At 41.0% G+C, this 22,569-nt stretch overlaps 1 protein-coding gene and 1 pseudogene across 1 annotated transcript in view; both read left to right on the top strand.

The window, feature by feature from the left end:
* PGM5 (phosphoglucomutase 5) overlaps window positions 1-22,569 on the top strand; it is a 184,566-nt gene that overhangs the window by 76,262 nt on the left and 85,735 nt on the right. The window lies entirely within an intron of this gene.
* LOC123776568 (U4 spliceosomal RNA) lies at window positions 7,415-7,544 on the top strand (annotated as a pseudogene).

Consider the following 22,569-nt stretch of genomic DNA (forward strand, 5'->3'; position numbering starts at 1 on the left):
CCCTGAAATTAATGTAATCATGTGATTAAACACATTTCTAGCAAGGCAAATGTTATATAAGTTTCATTAAAAAAGTGAAGTTTCTTATTCCAAAGAAATAATTAATTCAAGAAGTATAATGGATCTTTCCTGAGGATTTTTCTGTGTGCTCTTTCTAGTGTAGGTAACCTCAGGCTTGTTTTCCGTCCTTTGGCAAGCAAAAGGGCAAGTTTAGTAACAAGCAGGAATTATCAAAATTTCTATAGCAGTGGGAGAAAACAAGAACAGGAGGAAGGTAAAAGAGGCATCCTCCTTGATGACATGGTAGCAAGTAGCAGAATTATTAAAAATGGCCAGCAAGGCTCATGGCCAAAGTGTCCCATCTGGTTGTCATAGTCTAATCCACCGTGAAAGGGGAGAGAGAGGTGAAGTCTAGAGTAATGGAGATTTCAAAGTGTTATTGCTGATAATGGGGAGCAGTGGGGGGCTTTCAGTTGTTTATCTGTCTTGGAGGAAGTAGACATGGCATTCTGCAAACATACATTGCTATTGTATTTCTTAATACATATAGTGGAGAGAAAAGAAATCAGGAGAGAACTCTCAGAGAATGTTGGGGTTGGGTCAAATGCTATCCTGAGCGTGGTCCTATTCTGGAGTTACGATACCTACATTTTAGCAATACCTTTCATCCAGAATAGCTCAGTGCTAGACATTCAGATTAAATGTTTATCTGCTTGGCTTGTGGGAAGGAGACCATCTTGAAGCAATTGCTTTCAAAGATCAAATGGTATGGCAATACCTTACCCATTTTTATTGATTAATAAATTAAAACAAAGTTTTAACTTTCACCGTCAGTAAACCCAGGACACAAAAAGTGACAAGGGATGTCCAAAATGGCTTTCTATAACGGGGATCAAAATGAATTTGCATTGCAAACAGACTGGGATTCACATTTTCTTGATTTTCTGCTTTAGATAAACACACACCAGCAAAACAAACAAAATAACACTTGGTTCACAGCAAAGGTTATTTTTGTTTGCTTTGTAAAACCTCTCTATCTTACTCGAGCTATATTTTTAAAATTAAGATTTACAGTGAAATATTCTTTAATATTTAAATATTTAAAAATATTTAAAGAAACATATTGAGGATTAAAAACTAGGGAAATTTCATCTGCACTAGCCAAGAGCTATTTTCATTTTCCAGAAGCAGAGTAGTACAATGAAAAGAAAGATTTGAGATTAGATGTCTTTCTTGGGTCTACATTTTCTACTTTGACCTTGGACAAGCCACTTATTCTCCTGAATCTCCATTCCTCATGCATAAAAAAAAAATGTGCCTTCATTGTTATAGTATCATACTTATTTCCCAGGGTTGTTGTATCCAATAAAAAAATATGTGAAAGAAACTTGTAACCTTCAGATTCCTTACATATACATACAATTATTTTTAGCTCCTTTCTGATCTTTGTTCATGTATATATGGTTCCAATCACAGTACCTCATTCAAATTTGTGTTCTACTTTGTCCATCTAACATTATGGTTGTGCTGTAATTTACTAGCTTTCCCTCTAGTGATGGACATTTAAATGGCTTACAGTTGTTCCCTATTATCATAATACATTGAAAAACATCTTTGTGCATTTAGGCTCTTTTTTTTTTTGGACAAATTTCTCCGGGATGAGTTCCAGAGGAGAGATTATGCAGTCAAAGTGAATGAACATTTTTTATCTATCCTGTTGTTTGAGCTTTGCCCCTCATCCAAAAACCCCTCCCTTTGGTAACTTTCCTAGAATGTCACAGAATGCTTAAATGCCTTCTTAAAGGCATCCAGCAGGATTCGGAATCTGCATTTGGTGGCCATATTTCCATCTTCATGCTCTATCAAAACCACTCGACTGTGAGGCTTCCCCCTAGACTGCAGGGTCCTCTGGGGCAGGACTGTCCCAATCACCTTTGCACCCTCGTGTGGCCTGGCCTATCATACGATCTCAATGAGTGGTTGTTCAGTGCAAATAAACTGAACGAATGGCTAGTACAGGATAGGCTCCTTACAATCACCTAACTCTCCAAAGCCTTCATTCACCAAAGCGTTATTAAAAATGGCAGGCACTGGTCCTAGAAATTGGAGACAAAGAGCCAGATTCAACATAGGTGGTCTCATTGCCCTAAGAGCCAGGTCCCCAGTGGGAGTGGAAGACTTTGGTCTTCAATCTGGTCTTCAATCTAGAGTTAAAGGGTGAAGCTGGCTTGACCCATGTAATGTGATTTCAGGGAGGGCCCTCGCTCTGGTCAAATATTTTAATCATCTACCCTATAATATCTGTCATTCTGTAACCAAGATCATGTAACAGGGGCTGGGATAACAGAAGGGGCCTCTGCTGTGTTGTCGGATAACCATATCCTGTGTCAAAGAACTCCAGATTGTTTTGTAAGAGCCAGGATGTGAAAACAGAGTTCCTTGACACAGCAGGGGTAGGGAGGGCTTCCAAATACCCTCTGGAGCAGAAAATCCCTGTTTGATCTCCTGGGCATCATGAGGCCACCTGCTGTGGGCATGGATGCCGGGCCCTTGGGCCAATTCAGGGAACATCTGAGTTCTGAGCTTTTGACTTGTGTATGAATGAATCCATGTCTAAACATTGTAGGTACCCTCCTTGCCTCTTGCTGTACAACTCTGATAAGGGGAGCAGAAACTGAGCAAATAGTTCTGAAAAGTTTTCCTTGGCCTCAAACTCTGGGCTGTTTTGCAACCAATTCCTTGGGAGTCTATGTAATTTATTGAAGGCTGACGGAAAGCCAATCTTGGGTCTACTATGAAGCCTCCCGTAGTGTTGGCTAAGCTTGAAGTCTGAGGGCAGAGATTGTCAAGAAGGGCAGCTCTGATCCAAAATTCTAATTATCGTTGTTTTCTGTGGAAACCCTCAGAAAACCCTGACAAGTTTTTCAGACCCCGGATTGCCTTATGTGGGCCATGACGCTATTGAGCAATGACTTGGAGTTCACTCTATGAGTTAGAACGCTGTGGCTTTCCTTTTATAGTGCTTTGTTAAAGAGCTCCCCAAATTAGGCACACTTTTTTGTGTGCATTGCGGTGCAGTTAATTGTATAGTTGAGTAAAAATAAATGCACTTGAACCTACCAAGAGATGAAACCCAACTTGTTAATATTTATTTATTGTTCTTATTTGATCATAAAAATATTATCTGTCCAAGATGGCCACTTAACCAGTGATCATCTCGAGGACTAAGGAGTTTTTCTGTGTTTCAGACAGAGTGTCAATGATCCACAAGTTTTAAATGTCAGCCAGGGGATAGATCTAGCTCACTTGTGCTGCATGGGTTATTGGTCAGAATTCCACACGTGCACACAGAGTTAGAGTTTTGGTAAGTGTTTGATTTTTTTTAGGCCACCGATAGCTGGTTTCATTATCCCAAATTTGTATTGAAGAGCAAATTCTGTCAAACTTTTCCATTTCAGCTCCTATTTAGAAAGTGGCTGTGTGTGATTTTTACTCTGCCTCTGTTGACTGGCTTTTAGGCAGGCATGCTAATTCCCATTTCCCCAGAGCCAAGATCATGTCTTCTGTTTCAGCTGCAAGCTAATAACCTGTCAGGAGTATGGAAATATATATCTGGAGTTTGTGATTCTGCACAGAAACAGGATTTCCAAGAGCAGCCTGTGAGAGGAAACTCTGCTCCATGCTTCTCATTTTTTATTTTTTATTTATTTATTTTTTCAAATTTAGTTCTTTATTTTTTCATTTATGTTAGATTTAAAATCATTAAAGAAAGAATCAGTTTAATTTTATACTCAAATACAAAATCATTATTACTTCCATTTATCACAATTTTATTATCAGAATTAATAGGTTCAAGAAATATTTTCAAATTCAAGTATTGAAAAAGAAACATATTTCCTCTAAATCTCAGCTGGAAAATGTATCACTTTTATAAACATTATCATTAATAGCCTTTTTATTTATTTATTTATTTTTAAAATGATTTTCTTATTATATTATGTTAGTCACCATACAGTACATCCCCGGTTTCCGATGTAAAGTTCGATGATTCATTAGTTGTGTATAACACCCAGTGCACCGTGCAATACATGTCCTCCTTACTACCCATCACCGGTCTATCCCATTCCCCCACCCCCCTCCCCTCTGAGGCCCTCAGTTTGTTTCTCATAGTCCATAGTCTCTCATGTTTCATTCCCCCTTCTGATTACCCCCCTTTCTTTATCCCTTTCTTCCCCTACTGATCTTCCTAGTTCTTATGTTCCATAGATGAGAGAAATCATATGATAATTGTCTTTCTCTGCTTGACTTATTTCACTTAGCATTATCTCCTCCAGTGCCGTCCACGTTGCAGCAAATGTTGAGAATTCGTTTTTTCTGATAGCTGAGTAATATTCCATTGTATATATGGACCACAACTTCTTAATCCAGTCATCTGTTGAAGGGCATCTCGTTTCCTTCCACGATTTGGCTATTGTGGACAATGCTGCTATGAACATTGGGGTGCATATGGCCCTTCTCTTCACTACGTCTGTATCTTTGGGGTAAACACCCAGTAGTGCAATGGCTGGATCATAGGGTAGCTCAATTTTTAACTTTTTAAGGGACCTCCACACTGTTTTCCAGAGTGGCTGTACCAACTTGCATTCCCACCAACAATGTAGGAGGGATGCCCTTTCTCCACATCCTCTCCAACAATTGTTATTTCTTGCCTTGTCTATTTTTGCCATTCTAACTGGCGTAAGGTGGTATCTCAGTGTGGTTTTGATTTGAATTTCCCTGATGGCTAATGATTTTGAACATTTTTTCATGTGTCTGTTAGCCATTTGTATGTCTTCACTGGAAAAGTGTCTGTTCATATCTTCTGCCCATTTTTTGATTTGTTTATTTATTTCTCGTGTATTGAGTTTGAGAAGTTCTTTGTAGATCTTGGATACCAGTCCATTATCTGTAGTGTCATTTGCAAATATCATGCTTCTCATTTTTTAATGTTGGCTCCTTATGTGCATTCAAATCAACTGCAGGAGAGCCCATTTCCTCTGGAAGTTGCTAGCTCTATCTTTCATGTCCTGCAATCACATAGGCACAGACATCCAATGAAACGTATGGAATTTCTATGAGTATTTGTGTTTTGGAGGGTAAAACATAAAATCACGACCATGTACTGGGGAGGTGGTGTCCATGGTGCAGTGCTGGGTTTGGACACCGCTCTGTTACATACTGGTTGGGTGATCTTGGGCAAATTTAACCTTTCTGTCCTTTGCTTTCCTCCTCTGCAAAATGAAGAGGAAATTTGTCTTGGTTTCAGTTCTTCTAATGGTCCAATGTATATGGATGGAATATGTCAGTGTCTGTTCCAGTAATTGTACTATTATAAGGATTATACCAGCCTTGTTACAAGTTTTGTGTGAAGTTAATACTCTACAGTTCCCTGTACATAGTAAGCTTCCCATAAGTATTATTTACCATTATTACCTCAAGGATCTGAAGAAAATATGAATTCTCTGCCTCTGATAAGAAACAGAGCTCTAATTAAACCAAATCCATGCCCATTGTGTGAAGTTGTGTTTTTTCTTCTAGAGCAGTAAATACAATCACACGTTAAAAACAGCCAACCACCCATCTAGCCAATCAACCAAGCAGAATATCCATTCACATTCTAAAGCGGTAGAGTGACACTTAACTGTACTTCCCACTAACACAAAATTTGCAAAACTCAAACTTCTGCCAGAGAGTTAATCCAAACTTTCAGTTAATACTCTCCCTTCAAAGACTCACTGCCTGAGTTTCGTCTTTTGTGGGATATGAGAGCAACAGATACTTCTTGAAGGGAGAGTATTAACTGAAAGTTGGGTCTTTGTCAGGATTTTTAAAAGTTAAGAGAAACAAAGATATTTGGAATGAATAGTATACTAGGTGATGAAAAATGTCCTCCATGTACAATTTTTCATTGGTTCCTATGCGTTACAGTGTCTTGGATTAAAGAGCACTCATTCTGGGGCGCCTGGGTGGCACAGCGGTTAAGCGTCTGCCTTCGGCTCAGGGCGTGATCCCGGCGTTCTGGGATCGAGCCCCACATCAGGCTCTTCCGCTATGAGCCTGCTTCTTCCTCTCCCACTCCCCCTGCTTGTGTTCCCTCTCTCGCTGGCTGTCTCTATCTCTGTCGAATAAATAAATAAAATCTTTAAAAAAAAAAAAAAAGAGCACTCATTCTGGTTGTCCCTACATCTGGAGAAGAACAGGACACAGTTTTTCTCGGCCTCTATCCCAGAGTTTAATAGCTGTCACTATTTAAAATCATTCTCAGAGGGGCGCCTGGGTGGCTCAGTCGTTAAGCGTCTGCCTTTGGCTCAGGGCGTGATCCTGGCGTTCTGGGATCGAGCCCCACATCAGGCTCCTCTGCTGGGAGCCTGCTTCTTCCTCTCTCACTCCCCCTGCTTGTGTTCCCTCTCTTGCTGGCTGTCTCTCTCTGTCAAATAAATAAATAAAATCTTTAAAATAAAATAAAATAAAATAAAATAAAATCATTCTCAGAGATAATCTATACTGTTGCAATTTAAGACAATTTCTTTTTATCCTGTTTTCCACACCCATCCTTTGAACAAGAGCCAGGTATGGACGTGAACCTCACAGTCCTGTTACACAAAGAAGAATACCAGTGATCTAGACTACCACGCAGTGTTTTTGTTGCTGGGAGGAGGAGCAGTATCTGGGTTGGTTAGTGTTTGTTTTATTCTCTTAACACCTTTGGGCTTTCTTTGAAAGGCAAAACCCAATTGAAAAACTTCTGTTATCTTTTCTTTTTTTAATTAGAGAGAGAGAGAGAGAGAGAGGGAGTTAGGGCAGAAGGAGAAGGAAGAGAGAATCTTTTTTTTTTTTTTAAAGATTTTATTTATTTGACAGAGATAGAGACAGCCAGCAAGAGAGGGAACACAAGCAGGGGGAGTGGGAGAGGAAGAAGCACGCTCATAGCGGAGGAGCCTGATGTGGGGCTCGATCCCATAATGCTGGGATCACACCCTGAGCCGAAGACAGACGCTTAACCGCTGTGCCACCCAGGCGCCCCAGGAAGAGAGAATCATAAGCAGGCTCCACGCCCAGAGCAGAGCCTGATGTGGGGCTCTGTCTCATGACCCTGAGATCATGACCTGAGCCGAAGTCAAGAGTCAGATGCTTAGCCGACTGAGCCACCCAAGTGCCCCAACTTACTCGTTATAAGGGAAATCTCAGATTTCCTTTCCCATACTTAGAAGTGTATGTACTTGGGTTCTCCATATCTTGTTACTTTTATGATCAGAAATAAAGAGAGCCAGAAAGTTTGAAAACTTTTAGGCAATTGTTTTTTTCTAACCAGAAGATAATTTTCTCCCTTAATTTTTTCTTTGAATTTAAGTTGTCTTTTGAACTTAGAGTAATCAGCTTTGCACAGAGGCAGTATCATTGCCAACGAGGTTTATCCAAGGCATGATTATTGCTCATTGAAATTAGAGTAGTCAACCATAATTTGCATGTATGCAGCAAAAATTTAAACTTCCTCAATATATTGTTTTTAGCAATAAATTTTACACTGTGGCTCTTTCTTCCCCTCCGGTTTTATAGAAATGTAATTGACATGTAACACTGTGTAAGCTTCAGGTACAAATGTAATGATTTGATATCCATATCCATTGAGAAATGATGACCACAATAAGGTTAACGCGTCTATCACCTCACAAACTTACCGCTTTTACCATGTGTGCTGAGAACTTTTAAGATCTGTTCACTTAGCAACTTTCAAATATACAATATAGTATCATTAACCATCGTCACCATGCTGTACGTTCCATCCTCAGAACTTACTTACCTTATAACTGGGATGTTTGTACCTTTGACCACCTTCCCCCATTCCCTCCCTCTCACCCCTCCCACCCCTGGCAATCACTGATCTATCTCCGTTTTTATGAGTTCAGTTTTTTTAGATTCATATAAGTGAGATCATACAATATTTATCTTTCTCTGACTTACCTCAGGATAATACCCTCAAGTTTCATCCATCTTGTTGCAACTGTCAAGAGTTTCCTACTTTTTTGTGATTGGATAATATTCCATTGTGTGTGTGTGTGTGTGTGTGTGTGTGTGTACGCGCACACGTACCTGTGTGTTTTCTTGATCCGTTCGTCTGTCATTAGACTCTTGGATTGTTCCCATGTCTTGGCGACTGTAGATGGTGCTGCAGTGAACACAGGAGTGCAGATACCTCTTCAAGATAGTGATTTCATTTGCTTCCGATTAATACCCAAAAATGGAATGGCTGGATCACATGCTATTTCTCTTTTTAATTTTTTGAGGAAACCCCATGCTGTTTTCCATCGTAGCCGCACCAGTTTGCATTCCCACCAACAGAGCACACAGGCTCCCTTTTCTCTGAATCCTCGCCAGCACCTGTTATCTCTGGTCTTTTTCATAACAGCGATTCTACCAGATGTGAGGGACTATCTCATTGTAGTTTAGATTTGCATTTTCCTGATGATTAGTGGTGTTTGTCAAGCAGCTTTTCATGTACCTGTTGCCATTTGTGTATCTTCTTTGGAAAAATGTCTATTCAGGAGCTTTACCCATTTTTTAATGGAGCTATTTTTTTTTTTTTTTTGCTATTGGGTTTTATGAGTTCCTTACATATTTTGGATATTAACACATTATCAAATACATAGTTTGTAAGCATTTTCTTTTATCCCATAGGTTCTCTTTCCATCTTAATTGTTTTGTTTTTGTTTTTGTTTTGTTATGTTTGTTATTTGCTGTGCAGAAGTGGCTTAATTTGCTATATTTCCATTTGTTTATTTTTGCTTGTGTTGCTTATGCCCTTGGTGTCATAGCCAAAAAAAAATCACTGTCAAGACCAATATAAAGGAACATTTTTCTTGTGTTTTCTTCTAGGAGTTTTATGGTTTTGAGTCTTCCACTTCAAATGAATTTTTGTGAGTTTTTTAAGATAGGCATCCAGTTTCATTCTTTTGCTTATAAATATCTAGTTTTCTCAGCACCATTTATTGAAGGGGTTGTCTTTTTCCCATTGAGTATTTCTGATTCCTTTGTCAAATGTTAGTTGATCATATATGCATGGGTTTATTTCTGGGCTCTTGCTTCTGTTCCTTTGGTCTATGTGTCTATTTTTATGCCAGTTCCATATTATTTTCATTACTATAGCTGTGTAACATAGTTTAAAATCAGGAAGTATGATGTGTACATCTTTGTGTTTTTTCTTCCCTGAAGATTATTTGGCTCTTTAGGGTGTTTGGTTGGTTCTATAAGAATTTTATGATTGTTTTTTCTATTCCTTTGAAAAATTCTGTTGGAATTTTGACAGGGATTTCATTGAATCAACAGATGGCCTTGGGTTATATGGATATTTTAACAATATTAATTCTTCAGATCTATGATCATGGAGTATCTTTCTGTTTATCTGTGTCTTCTCCAATTTTTTTCATCAGTGTTTAATAGTTTTCAGTGTACTTATAATTTTTACTTGCTTGGTTAAATTTGGTTCTAAGAATTTTATTCTTTTTGAAGCTATTATAAATGGAATTGTTTTCTTTATTTTTCAGGTAGTTTGTTTTTAATGTATAGAAACACGACTGATTTTTGTATGTTAATCTTGTATCCTGCAGTTTTACTAGATTCATTGATTAGTTCTAATAGTTTTTTGGATTAATAGTTGTTTTTGAGTCTTCAGGATTTCCTACATATAAAATCGTGTTATCTGTAGAGATAATTTTACTTCTTCCTCTTCTATTTGGATGCATTTTATTTCTTTTTTTTGCCTGATTGCTCTGGCTGGGACTTCCAATATTCTGTTGAAGAGGAGTGGTGAGGCACCCTTGATTTGTTTCTGATCTTAGAACACAAGCTTTCAACTGTTCACTTTTGAGTGTGATGGTAGCTGGGGACTTTTCATATGTAACCTTTATTATGTTGAGCTATATTTCTTCTATACCCAATTTGTTAAGAGTTTTTATCATGAAAGAATGTTGATTTTGCCAAATTCTTTTTCTTTATCTATTGAGATGGTCATATTATTTTTTTTATCTTTCATTATATTAGTGTGATGTATCATATCGATTGATTTGCATATATTGAACTGTCTTTGCATCCCAGAGATGAATCCCACTTGATCGAGGTGTATGATCCTTTCAGTATGCTGTTGAATTTGGGTTGCTAACATTTTGTCGAGGATTTTTGTATCTGTGTTAATTGGGGATATTGGTCTGTAGGAATAGTCGTTGGGAGCATAGTGGAGGCTGCTCCCAACAAACACGGACTCTCTAGCTCACTCCTGTCCCCATCATTCCCTGGTGTCATGGGTCCAACTGACTGCTCACCATACCCGTTACGTATGTGGCCAGTGGAGGCATTCGAGTTTGCAGTCTCTGATGAAGAATCCAGAGTTCTTACGCGTTGGCCATTATCAGGGTGATCTAGGGGAGGGTCTGCGCAGCTGCAGGTCATCTTCAGCTGCTTGACTTTATTCTGAGAAATGCCTCTAAGTGCAGATGTGAATCTCACATCTCTTGTGGTGCTTCCCCCAAATCTACATTTTGTCTCTTATTTCCAGCTCCCCAATTGGGGGTAGATCCACTAGGTCTGGTGTGGAGCCAGGGAATCTGAACGTTTAAAAAAACTACCCCCTTGCTTCCAATTTTGAGTAAGATGAAGTTAGCTCACCTCATCCACCCTGCCTTCTGCTGAATGTAGCTGTAAGACCTGGACAGGACACACAGAACAGCTATTTGAGGACTTTGAAAAGCAAACAGTAGCAGACTGGGGAAGAAGACCAGGACTTAAAGTACCGTCAAAGTAGTGGTGAGTTTACCTTTTATGTGTGTCTACTATCCTCCCGCTTGACCTCAGGGCAGTCTGAAACCTAGAAGTCAACACCAGCACGGATAGAACTTCTTTAGTTCAGAGAGAGAGTATGAGGAAATTTCCCGTTTTTCTTTTTCTTTCTTTCTTTCTTTTCTTTTCCTCCCCCTTTCGTTTCTCCATCTGTTGTGCCATAGTTCGCAAGCAGTCCTGGGGTAGCAGTGGCAGTCAGAGTAAGACGGCTGGCAGGAACCCCAAACTTGAAGTGGTTCTGACAGAGTCGGGAAAAACATCATTGCTTTCCCTTTTCCCCCACCCCCACCGTCTTCCCACTGCTTGTCTCTCCCTCCTCACAGAAACAGGGACAGGCATGGAAGTGTATGACAGAATAGAGTAATAAATAAAGCCCCAACTTTCTTGTCATAGTACCAGGTAGAACCCCAGGGCAGCTGGAAAGAATCAAAAGAGACGGTGGATTCAGGGGAAATTATTAAAGTTATTTATGAACTACTGGGCTCATTCCTTAGCTGAGCATACACACATCTGACCCTTAACTGTATACATAGACTTTGAGAACTCAACTGTTATGCAAAGTCTTTGAAAAACAAAATTATGTTGGGTTAATTTACTAAAAAGACATAACAATCCTAAATATATGTGCTCCTAATAACAGAACGTCAAAGTATATGAAGCAACAATGGATAGAACAGGAAGGAGAAATAGAGAAATCTAGAATTATAGTTGGAGACATCCATAATCTCTCAGAAGCTTATAGAACAGACAAAGACAGATAGATTAGACAGAAAATCAGCAAGGGTATGAAAATACTGACCAACATTATCTATCAACTGGATCTAATTGACATTTATAGAACTCTAGTCCAATCATTAGCAGAATATGTATTCTTTTCAAGTGCATGGAACATTTACCAAGGTAAATCATCTCCTGGGTCATTAAAACAAACAAAAATAACAAAATGTTATTTGAGGGGCACCTGGGTGGTTCAGTTGTTAAGCGTCTGCCTTCGGCTCAGGGCGTGATCCTGGCATTCTGGGATTGAGCCCCACATCAGGCTCCTCTGCTGGGAGCCTGCTTCTTCCTCTCCCACTTCCCCTGCTTGTGTTCCCTCTCTCGCTGGCTGTCTCTCTCTCTCTGTCAAATAAATAAATAAAATCTTAAAAAAAAAAAAAGAAAAAACAAAATGTGAGTTGAAGCCATGCAAAGTATGTTCCCAGACTATAAAGGAATTAGACTAAAAATTGATTACAGAAAAATCTCTAAACCCTTGGAAATTAAACAACGTGCTTCTAAGTAATCTGTGGATCAAAAAAAAACTTCCAAGGAAAATTTAAAAATATTTGAGTTAAATGAGAATGAATGTACAACTCATAAAAATTTGTGGGATGTAGATAAAGCAATACTGGGGGGGAAATTATAGCAACAAATGCTTACATTAAAAAAGAAGACAGTTTTTAAGTCATAATCTATGCTTCCACCATAAGAACCTAGAAAAAAGACAGCAAAATAAATACAAAGCAAGGAGGAAAAAATAAAGATCACAGAAGAAATCAATGATATTGAAAACAGTAAAACAATAAGAAAAATCAATAAACCAAAAGCCAGTTATTTGAAAAGATGAATAAAGTTGATAATCCAGCAAGACTGACAAAGAGAAAAAGAGAATACACAAATTATGAATATCAGGAAAGAAAATATCATTACAGAGCTTTTAGACATTAAAGGGATGATAAGGGAGCACTACAAGCTACTCTTCTTGGATAAATTCAACAACTTAGATGAAATGAGTGATTCCTCAAAAAACACAAATTACCAAACCTCACCCAAAATTAAATAGATAATTCGAACATTTTATGGCTACTAAGGAAATTGAATCTATAGTTTAAAACCTCCCCCAAAATAAACCTCTAAGTGCAGATAGATAAACTGGTGAGTTTTCCAAATATTAAAATAAATTCTTCACAATCTCTTCCAGAAAATAGAAAGAGTGAAATACTTCCAAACTTATTTTAGGAGGCCAGCATTATCCTGACACTAAAACCAGACAAATATGGTATAAGAAGAGAAAAATATAGATACATATCCTTCACAAACATATATAAAAATCCTTAACAAAACATTAACATAAGAAATCCAGCAATATATAAAAAGAAAAATCTGGGTTTATCCTGAGAATATAAGGATGGTTTAATATTCACAAATCAATCAAGGCAATCCACTATATTAGCAGTTTAAAGAAGAGAAAACGCACACTCGTACCAATTGAGACAGAAAATCATTTGACAGAATGTCAACATCTATTTAAACTAGTTCTTCAGTCTAATAAAGAGCATCTACCAAAAAACCATACAGCTAAAATTATTTTTAGTGGTGACACACTGAATGCTTTCCCCTTATGATCAGGAACAAGAGAAGTTTGTCCACTCTCACCACTACTATTCAACATTATACTGGAAGTAACAGCCAATATGATAAGGCATGAAAAGGAATTAAAAGGCATATAGAGTAGAAAGGAAGAAGTAAGGCAGTTTTTATTCACAGATGATATGATTGTCTACATAGAAAATCCTGAGGAATCCCCCCCACCCCAAATCCTAAAACTAATAAAGGAAAATCAGAGGATACAAAGTGTACACTCAAAAGCCGATTATATATATTTTTAAGATTATTTATTTATTTATTTGAGAGAGAGAGAGAGAGAGAGAGAGAGAGATTGTGCGTTCACCTTCAGGGAAGAGGGAGAGAGAGAAGCAGACTCCCTGCTGATCAGGGAGCCTAATGTGGGACTCAACTCCAGGACCCTGAGATCATGACGTGAGCCGAAGACAGATGCTTAACCGACTGAGCCACCCAGGCACCCCACCAATTGTATTTCTATATACTGTCAATGTCCAATTGAAAACTGAAATGAGAAAAAGCAATACTATTTACAGTTGTTCAAAAAAGTGAAAAACTTGGCTAAAAACTTAACAAAATATATAGGATCTATATTCTGAAAACTACAAACCATTGTTAAAAAAAATAATATACCAAAATGACGTGGTATACCACGTCCATGAATTGGAAGACTTAATGTAGCAAAGGTGTCACTTATCTTCTGATTACAGTTGATCCATAGATTTAATGAAATTCCAATAAACATTTCCACGAGACTTTGGTAGATATAGACAGGTCGACTCTAAAATTTATATGGAAAGGCAGAGGAACTAGAACAAGTAAAACAATTTTTTTTAAAAGATTTTTTTTTAATTTATTTATTCGACAGAGATAGAGACAGCCAACGAGAGAGGGAACACAAGCAGGGGGAGTGGGAGAGGAAGAAGCAGGCTCATAGCAGAGGAGCCTGATGTGGGGCTCGAACCCAGAACGCTGGGATCACGCCCTGAGCCGAAGGCAGACGCTTAACCCAGGCGCCCCATGTAAAACAATTTCGAAAAAGAAGATAAAGTTGGAGGAATCACATTTTTTGATTAGCAGAAAGCAGTAGGCATTGGCAAAGGGATAGATCATAGATCAATGAGGCAGAATAGAGAGTCCAGAAATAGACCTGAATAAATATGGCCAGCTGATTTTCGATGAAAGTGCTAAAGTAATTCATAGGAGAAACAGTAATATTTTCAACATATTGGAAGAGTTGGAACTGTGAAAACAATTAAGAATGGGATCCAAAGAGGATTTATGGATGTCAGAGAAGCACATGAAAAGATATTCAACATCATTAGCTTTTAGGAAATGCAAACTGAAACCAGAATTAGATATGACTACATAACAATTAGAATGGCTAAAATAAAAAATACTGCTAATACCAAGTTATGGCAAAGATGTACATCATTTGGAGCATGTCATGTGCTGCTTGTGGGAATGCAAAATGGGACATACCACCACTCTGGAAAACAGTTTGTCAGTTGCTTATTAAGTAAATTATTAGCATATGATTCTGTAATCCCACTCCTATATATTTACCCTAGAGAAAAAAACCTGGACACAGATATTTATAGAAGCTCTATTCATAATATTGCCCAAACAGGAAGCACCCCAAAGTCCTTCAACAGGTGAATGAATAAACAAATTGATATATCTGAGCAGTGAAATACTACTTGACAATAAAATGGAACCACTGATACACACAGCAACTTGGATGAGTCTCCAGTGATTATTCTGAATGAAGAGTGCCTGACACAAAATGTCATAGACTGTGTGATTCCATTTATACGGCACTCAAAAAGACAAAACTCTAGAAATGAAACCGGAACAGTGGTTACCAGGGCCTGGGAGTGGGGGACTGAGAGTGGAGTGTCTGTGTGGGAGAGTTTCTTGAGGGTGATGGAAATGTTTTGTCTCCTGATTGTGAAGCCAGTTTACATGAATTTATACATGTATGAAAATTCATAAAACAGAACACACCCAGAAGTCCCATTTTATTGTAGCTTTTTAAAAAATTAAAATACATTTTTGAAGCTTCACCCTGAATGTTAAGGTGCTGTCTGGGCTGTATACCACTTCTCTCGAGCAGCTACCTCATCGTGGGCCTCTTAAGCAACAGAGTTCTGGAACTCCCCTCCGGAAAGCTAGAACTTGTTTTGAAGAAGCACAATAACTAGTAAATAACCTGCAGCAGGAGACAGGCGATGGTTTCAAAGCAAGAGCAGTAGAGAGTCTGAAATTTTGCACCGCTGCCAAGGCAAACAGAAAACACAAATATTTGTATAGCTTTGTAACAAAAGAGCCATATGTGTTTTGGCAGAAAGACCTCTTAATGGTACTTGTGGCTTTAAAATAACTGAGCCTTGCTCCTATTATGTGGAAATTGCAGACAGATGTACCGTGTGTCAGGGACCATAGTGCTGCCCTGGGGAGAGGACATTAAAGATAAAACCCAGACTGACAAGGGGGGGAATCTGTCTACTTGTGCAGATGTGGTGAGCCCAATAACTTCTTGGCACTGGACCTTGGGATTGCGTGCACTACTTAGAAGCGTCGTTTGGATTACTTCGCAGTTGTGGGTTCATGACTGTTTCTGTTTTCAGCTGCACAGATAGTATCTTAAGCCTTTTAGTTTGGGGATGAGGTGTTTGGGGATCAAAAGCAAAATACTTGGCTTTTTGGAATGAGTAGAGTGGTGGGTATTGATGGAGACCGGGTTTCCAGGGACGTACCAACTGCAAGGTCAGACAAACTCTCTGTTTCCAAAAAGGAGATATTTAACCCCAACTTCCCTTTCTATCGAACTGAATCAAATGCTTACACATTTGTGGTTTTGGGTTAAGGAAGCAGAGGTCAAGTAGGGTTCTTGGCATCTAAGTAAAAAGACCAATTTTAGGTTACTGAAAAAGAATGCACTGGAAGGATAAGAGGTAATTCTCAGAATCAAAGGAAAAGCTAGTCTCAAAAATAATAGGGACCTGGGTGGCAGGAATTATGTATAGGCAATCTCTTCAGACAGTTGCCCTCTGGATCAAGCAAGAAACTCCATCCATTGTCCCCATTTTCACTTTAGTCAGGATTCAGCATGTGCTCACTCTGTGTTCAATCACATGCTTGCTCTTTGACCCAGGAAGAGGGGATCACCTTGCGGGACAAGCAGTGGAGAAGGGGGTGGTTCTACAAAAGCCAAGTTCTGTTTCCTTAAGAAAGGGCTGGATATTGGACAGGCAGAGACAACAGTTTCCAGAGCCCCCCCTGGAGAATGTGTGGATGGGTGTGGTGCAGGGAGGGGTGGGGAAGGTGTTGGATGTGATGGCAGAGCCTAGGAACTGACCCAGGACCAGAGGTCCCAGAGGGCTCTGCCATCAGCCGGCAGCGAGACCCGGGGCAAGTCAGTTACTCTGCCAAGAGCTCGGCTTTGTTTATTTAAAGAATGAAGAGGTTGAGGCATGAGAGACTATGGACTCTGAGAAACAAACTGAGGGCTTCAGAGGGGCGGGGGGTGGGGGAATGGGATAGGCTGGTGATGGGTAGTAAGGAGGGCACGTATTGCATGGTGCACTGGGTGTTATATGCAACTAATGAATCATCGAACTTTACATCAAAAACCAGGGATGTACTGTATGGTGACTAACATAATATAATTTAAAAAATTAAAAAAAAAAAAAGAATGAAGAGGTTGGATTAACTGTTCCCAAAGATCCCCTTTTCCTACAAATCTTAGGAGAAGTATGCTTTGGGATTATATTTTTTAGTTGGGTATAAGATAGTGTTCGATTGAACAGGATTTTTTTTTTTTTTGAGCATTTATAGCAGTGGTTCTCAAATGTGCGTGGGAATCTAATGGGAGTTGGGCGGGTGGGGAGCCGGCCTTGTTCAAATGCAGATTCCATGGCTCCATCCCCCCAGTGATTTGGATTCAGTTATGCTAAATGGAGCCCAAGAATCTGCATTTCAAGCAAAAAAACGGCAAGGTAATTCTGATGCAGGTGGTCAAGTCTACAGCCTTGCTTACCAGCTGTTTGGTTCTCAGGGAACTTCTTCAGTGGAAGCTGCAGGTACTTAAAACTGTGTGAAGTCGGGCAGTTGGCATACTTCTAAAAGCCCCCTCCTGAGCCCCGTGGACAGTGTGGAGATGCTGGGGAGACAGGGATACCAGGGTGGCCAGGGGCTCACTTGCCCATGTATTGAGATGCAACCACCCAGGGCTCTTGCACTTTCTCCTCACCCCTGCTCACTCTTTCTGCCTCAAATGCAGCCATGCGACAAAGCTGTGGTGTAGAGAGACTGCCATGTGTACCGTGACGGCTTTCCTTATTGTGTGAGCTGTGTGAGAATCTTAAATAGAATATTTTCAGGTGAGGACATGCACTTGGTATCAGCTGGGTGGGATTCCTAAATTTCTGGTTTTGAGAAGATGAACGTCCGGGCTACACTTTCACATTAAATACATCTCACCTAGGGAGTTATATTGAAGGAATCGTGGTCCATTGTTTTCTGGGGTGTTGTTATTTGTACTGAACTTTCTGCCTGGGTATCTTCAAGTGCTTTTTAAAAAATATATATTATTTTTAAAATTTAAATTCAATTAATTCACATACAGTGTATTATTAGTTTCAGAGGTAGAGTTCAGTAATTCATCAGTTGCATATAACACCCAGTGCTCATTCCATCAAGTGCCCTCCCTGATCCCCATCACCTAATTACCCCATTTCCCCTCCCACCTCTCCTCCAGCAACCTTCAGTTTGTTTCCTAGAGTTAAGAGTCTCTTATGGTTTGTCTCCCTCTCTGATTTCGTCTAATTGCTTTTTTAAAGTACTTGGTTTCAGTCAAGGTGGAGTTTGTAAATGGTGAAGGATATGTGCTTATATGATAAGCACATAAGATGTGCTATATGATAAGAGGCTGAATCTTTCTCTGCTAGCTTGTACGATGTGCCATTAAACCTGTAGTGGACACATTCCTTGGCAAGGAAGCATTCCTTGGCATTCTGAGGCTGGGTAGAAGAATTCGGTTATTTAGACCAGTGTGCACTGCAAATAGATGCAGAGTCCTGACCCAATGATAGTGAATTATAGCAAGGGTGAACACCGTTTAAATAGGGACATAACTTATATTTGGATATATCCAAGAAACCTGCTTGTGTATTAAATAAAAATAATAAATAGTAACTTAAAAACCAACCATTCTAGGAGGACATTACCATAGTGTTTACCTGTGGACATCATATGATTTATGATGTACAAAGCACTTTCCTGTATGTTCTAATCTCACACACCCTCTTGTCTTTGCTGGTTCCAGGCTTAGGACAGAGATTGGATGGGACACCTTGATTTATGGCTTCTAACAACATGGCTGAGGGCTTTGATAGACAGGAGGTAGGAACTCACTGTAGCTGACTGGTCCTCTGCCCTATTTCTGTGTTATGTTTCAAATGAAGTTGTCCTTTTCGGGACTGGAGGAGATTATGCTAAGTGAAGTAAGTCAAGCAGAGAAAGACAATTATCATATGGTTTCACTCATTAATGGAACATAAGAAGTAGGAAGATCGGTAGGAGAAGAAAGGGAAGAATGGGGGGGTAAACAGAAGGGGGAATGAACCATGACAGACTGTGGACTCTGGGAAACAAACTGAGGGCTTCAGAGGGGAGGGGAGTGGGGAATTGGGATAGGCTGGTGATGGGTATTAAGGAGGGCACGTATTGCATGGTGCACTGGGTGTTATATGCAAATAATGAATCATGGAACACTACGTCAAAAACTAAGGATGTACTGTATGGTGACTAACATATCATAATAAAAAATTATTATAAAAAACAAAACAAAACAAAAAAACAAATGAAGTTGTCCTTTCTTTTCAGACGCTTAATTGGTTGTATATATGCAGTGTGTGTGTGTGTGTGTGTGTGTGTGTGTGTGTGTGTGTGTGTGTGTGTTAGTAGGGAAACAAAGGCCAGGCTGGGAGGGGGGCAAATGCATGAAGGATAAATTCTACATGTTTTTATTCTTGCTTTACTTTTCTCTTTCTCCCATACTTGGGGGGTGGGGCTCTTCATATTCTTTCGGCTTTAAGGCGTGTTGATATTTGAGAGAGGAACAAAAGTGTTTATTCTTCAGAGTTTAAAAAAAAAACTTCAGCAAGTATGCATTCTGTTCCACTTGGTCGTGTATGTCCCTTGCCAGTGAGATGAGCTTTATATTTCTCTCCCTGGTGAAACATCCCCACGTCTCCTGATCGACATTCCTCCACTCATGCGCTTCATAAATTAGCAGGGAGGGTGCCATTGTAATACTTGACCATATAAGGGGAAGAGAGGCCCCGCCGTGATGTGGTTTTTGCCCGCATGTCAGAATTGTATATACACTCGAGGCCTTTTAAGGGAACGTGGTGCGTGCAGGGAAAACATCCCCAGGCAGCCCATCCATTTTCTCCGCTACTGCAGACTTGGTGCCTGCAAGCTGTGTGTCACTTGGAAGCATAAATCACAGGGGGTTGCTGGCGCCGAGCTTGAGGGAGGAAGCCTCAGAGGACCACGCTTGCTGCCTTGAGCTGCTGGCATCTTAGTTTTCACTAAAAGCCTGTTTTACAACTTGGCCCTCTGACTTGCAGTGAGAACCGCACCCCGAACGCACCTTGGCGTTCACTTGCCCAGCCCCCTCCCAGTTATAAAGAGTTATGATGGCTGCAGCGAGGTGACCACAGCCTCCTGAAGATTTCAGATGCATCTCGTCTGGCTGTAGCATTCAGCTTGGTACCGTGGGAGGTCTCGAGTCCGGAGAGAGCTGGCTTTGAACCACAGGGCTCTCTCTTCCCAGCTCTGAGATCTTGGACCAGTTACATAACCTCTCTGAGCCCCAGTGTCTTCATCCAAGACTGGGGAACATATATGGGATCAAATTCTCTTGAAAGTGTTTAGCGCAGTGCTTGGCACATAGTAAATGCTCACTAAATGCTAGCTCTTGTGATTATTACTGTTACTGCTGGGAGGGAGCTATAGTTTTGCTCTGTGCAGCAAGTATTTCAGTCATCCCCGCTGCTCTGATCCAGTACGCTTTATGAACGGATTTTCTTTATAGGCAAAACACATCCAGAAATACTCTTAGAGGCCCCGAAGAATGTCTTGGCACAATTCTTTGTGTAGAGAGTGGATTCTGAAATCAGGCAGGTCAGGGCCTGAATCCCTGCCCGGCCACTTATCAGTTTACGGCGTTTTGGCCGAACTGCTTAATCTCTTGGTACCTCGGTTTTGTAGTCTGTAGTCTGGTGATAATGGTTGTTTAAAACCAGGCGTTTGGGTTGCCAGGGGTGGAAATGAATCACGTTAGAGCAAAGACAAACAAAGGGTTTATCGCAAACCTGTGGAGATTCCATGGAAATGACCTGTGGTTATATAACTCAGTGCCCCCACCGAGTGACATAGTGACCCCCGTGCTCTCTCAGGTCTGGTGTGGCTCAGTCTCCCTGGTAGACACCCCCATCTCACCTTCAGACTGCCCTTGTGGTGGGACCTCTGGGCTGGGCTACTTTCCCCAGATGGGCAACAAGGACTAGAGTCCTGGGAGGATTATAATAAAGCTGACCTGAGGGGGGGGGTGGTGGCCGGGAGGTATCAATGGATCAATGTGGCGATACACCCAGCAGTGCCTGGCACTAGGTAGATGCTCACCGAATGTCAGTCCTGCTCCTTCTCCTCTCCCTTCCTCCAGAGTGAATCCCCTGCTGCTAGAGCTACAGCACCAAGAAGGGGGAGAGGAAAGAGAGCACCGGTGTCAATTCTGGCTTAACATCCAAAGCTAAGTTGGGGAAGAGGGGAAAGGAGGGGCTTCGAAGGGCGAAGGGGTTTCTATCTATAGGTACCAAAGGTTGTCTCCTCTGGCGACAACTAGTCCTCCCCTCACTCCCTTCTTTGAGTTCCACCTTATTGAGCTTTATTTCCCAGTAAACACAACAAACGACAAAAGCCCTGCACGACAGGGCAAAATGACAGGGCAAAATGAGTGTGTGCCCTTCGAATGCCCACCCTTCTAGTCTGGCAGGTCCGGCCGCAACCAATTCCAGTGATTCCCGCTGCTCTGATCCCCCACAGGGGACTTGGGGGAGACCCTTAGGGAAGCCTGTGTGTGACCTTCCTCGAGACCCCCGCACTCTCAGGCAGAGCCCTGGTCCCACCCACAGGTTTCTACGCAGCATCCAGGAGCCCCACGGTGATTTCATTAACAAACCTGTGTTGCTTGGGACTGCCTTCTTTTTCTCAGTAAGGTCAGGGATTCTCAGTGTTTTTCTATTCATAGGCATAGCCCACTCCATGAGGAGCACCTGTTGCTACCTGCAGTGATTCTTGAAGCAGGTGGGGTTCTGCCTATTAGAATCTGCCCGCCTCTGGGTTTCTGAGAACCGTATATGGTCCTATACTGGGCGTTGACATTAGGGAAGGACACAAGCCTTGTCTGTGCAGGAGATGGACGTGGACAGTGGTGTGGAAAGCGCTGTGACAGAGGGGTGGCCTGGCAGAAGAGGGCTCCTGTTGTGGTGTGCTCATGTCGCCTTCAGGGAACCTCGGGAGGGGCCTTTTCTCATCCTGGGGCTCTGCAGGTGCTTCCCAGGGCCTGAGACTTGAAGGAGCATTAGGAGTCAGCTGGCTGAAGTGAGGGAAGCCATGTCACTGAGTCATGGAAGGCAGAAAGCATGGTTTGTCTGGGAACTGCAAGCCTTTGGAGTCCTGGAACATGAAAGTGGGGAGTCTTCCTTCAAGGTAGGATAGATTCTGTCCCTCAATGCCAAGGTCAGCTATGAGTGCCCTCTGCTGGGGTTTCCAAGATCATAGCCCTTGTAGCTCACGTATAGCACCTCCCGGGGAGACAATCTGGCCAGTCCACACCGCTGGCGGGGAGTGGGTGGTGGGCGGTATTATTACCATTCCAATTTCTGAGATGTGGAAACCCTAGATAAGAAAGGATGAGTGCTGGTCTATGAGGGTCACAGAATTAAAAGTGTAAGAGCTGCGCTTTGAACCTGCGCTTGGCAGAATTCGAAGCCAGTGTGACCCTTACAGCGTAAGTAAAATTCTACAAATAAGAAATACCACTTGCTAGGAACATAGACACCTGGGCCCTAAGCAAGACCCCTATTTCAGGATATCCTAGCAGAGGGGCCTGGAAATTTCTATCTCTAATAAGTACTCCAGGTGACTGTTATTAGCAAGAAAATGTGGGAAGCACCAGCCTCTTTGGAGACGCTGCATAGTTCAGCATGAGCTGCCAAGCAAACGTGGGGGGAACTTGTCCAAGCT

The sequence above is a fragment of the Ursus americanus genome, chromosome 34 (assembly GCF_024610735.1).
Source record: "Ursus americanus isolate L20-20 chromosome 34, mUrsAme1.1.p, whole genome shotgun sequence".
Classification (NCBI taxonomy): domain Eukaryota; kingdom Metazoa; phylum Chordata; class Mammalia; order Carnivora; family Ursidae; genus Ursus; species Ursus americanus.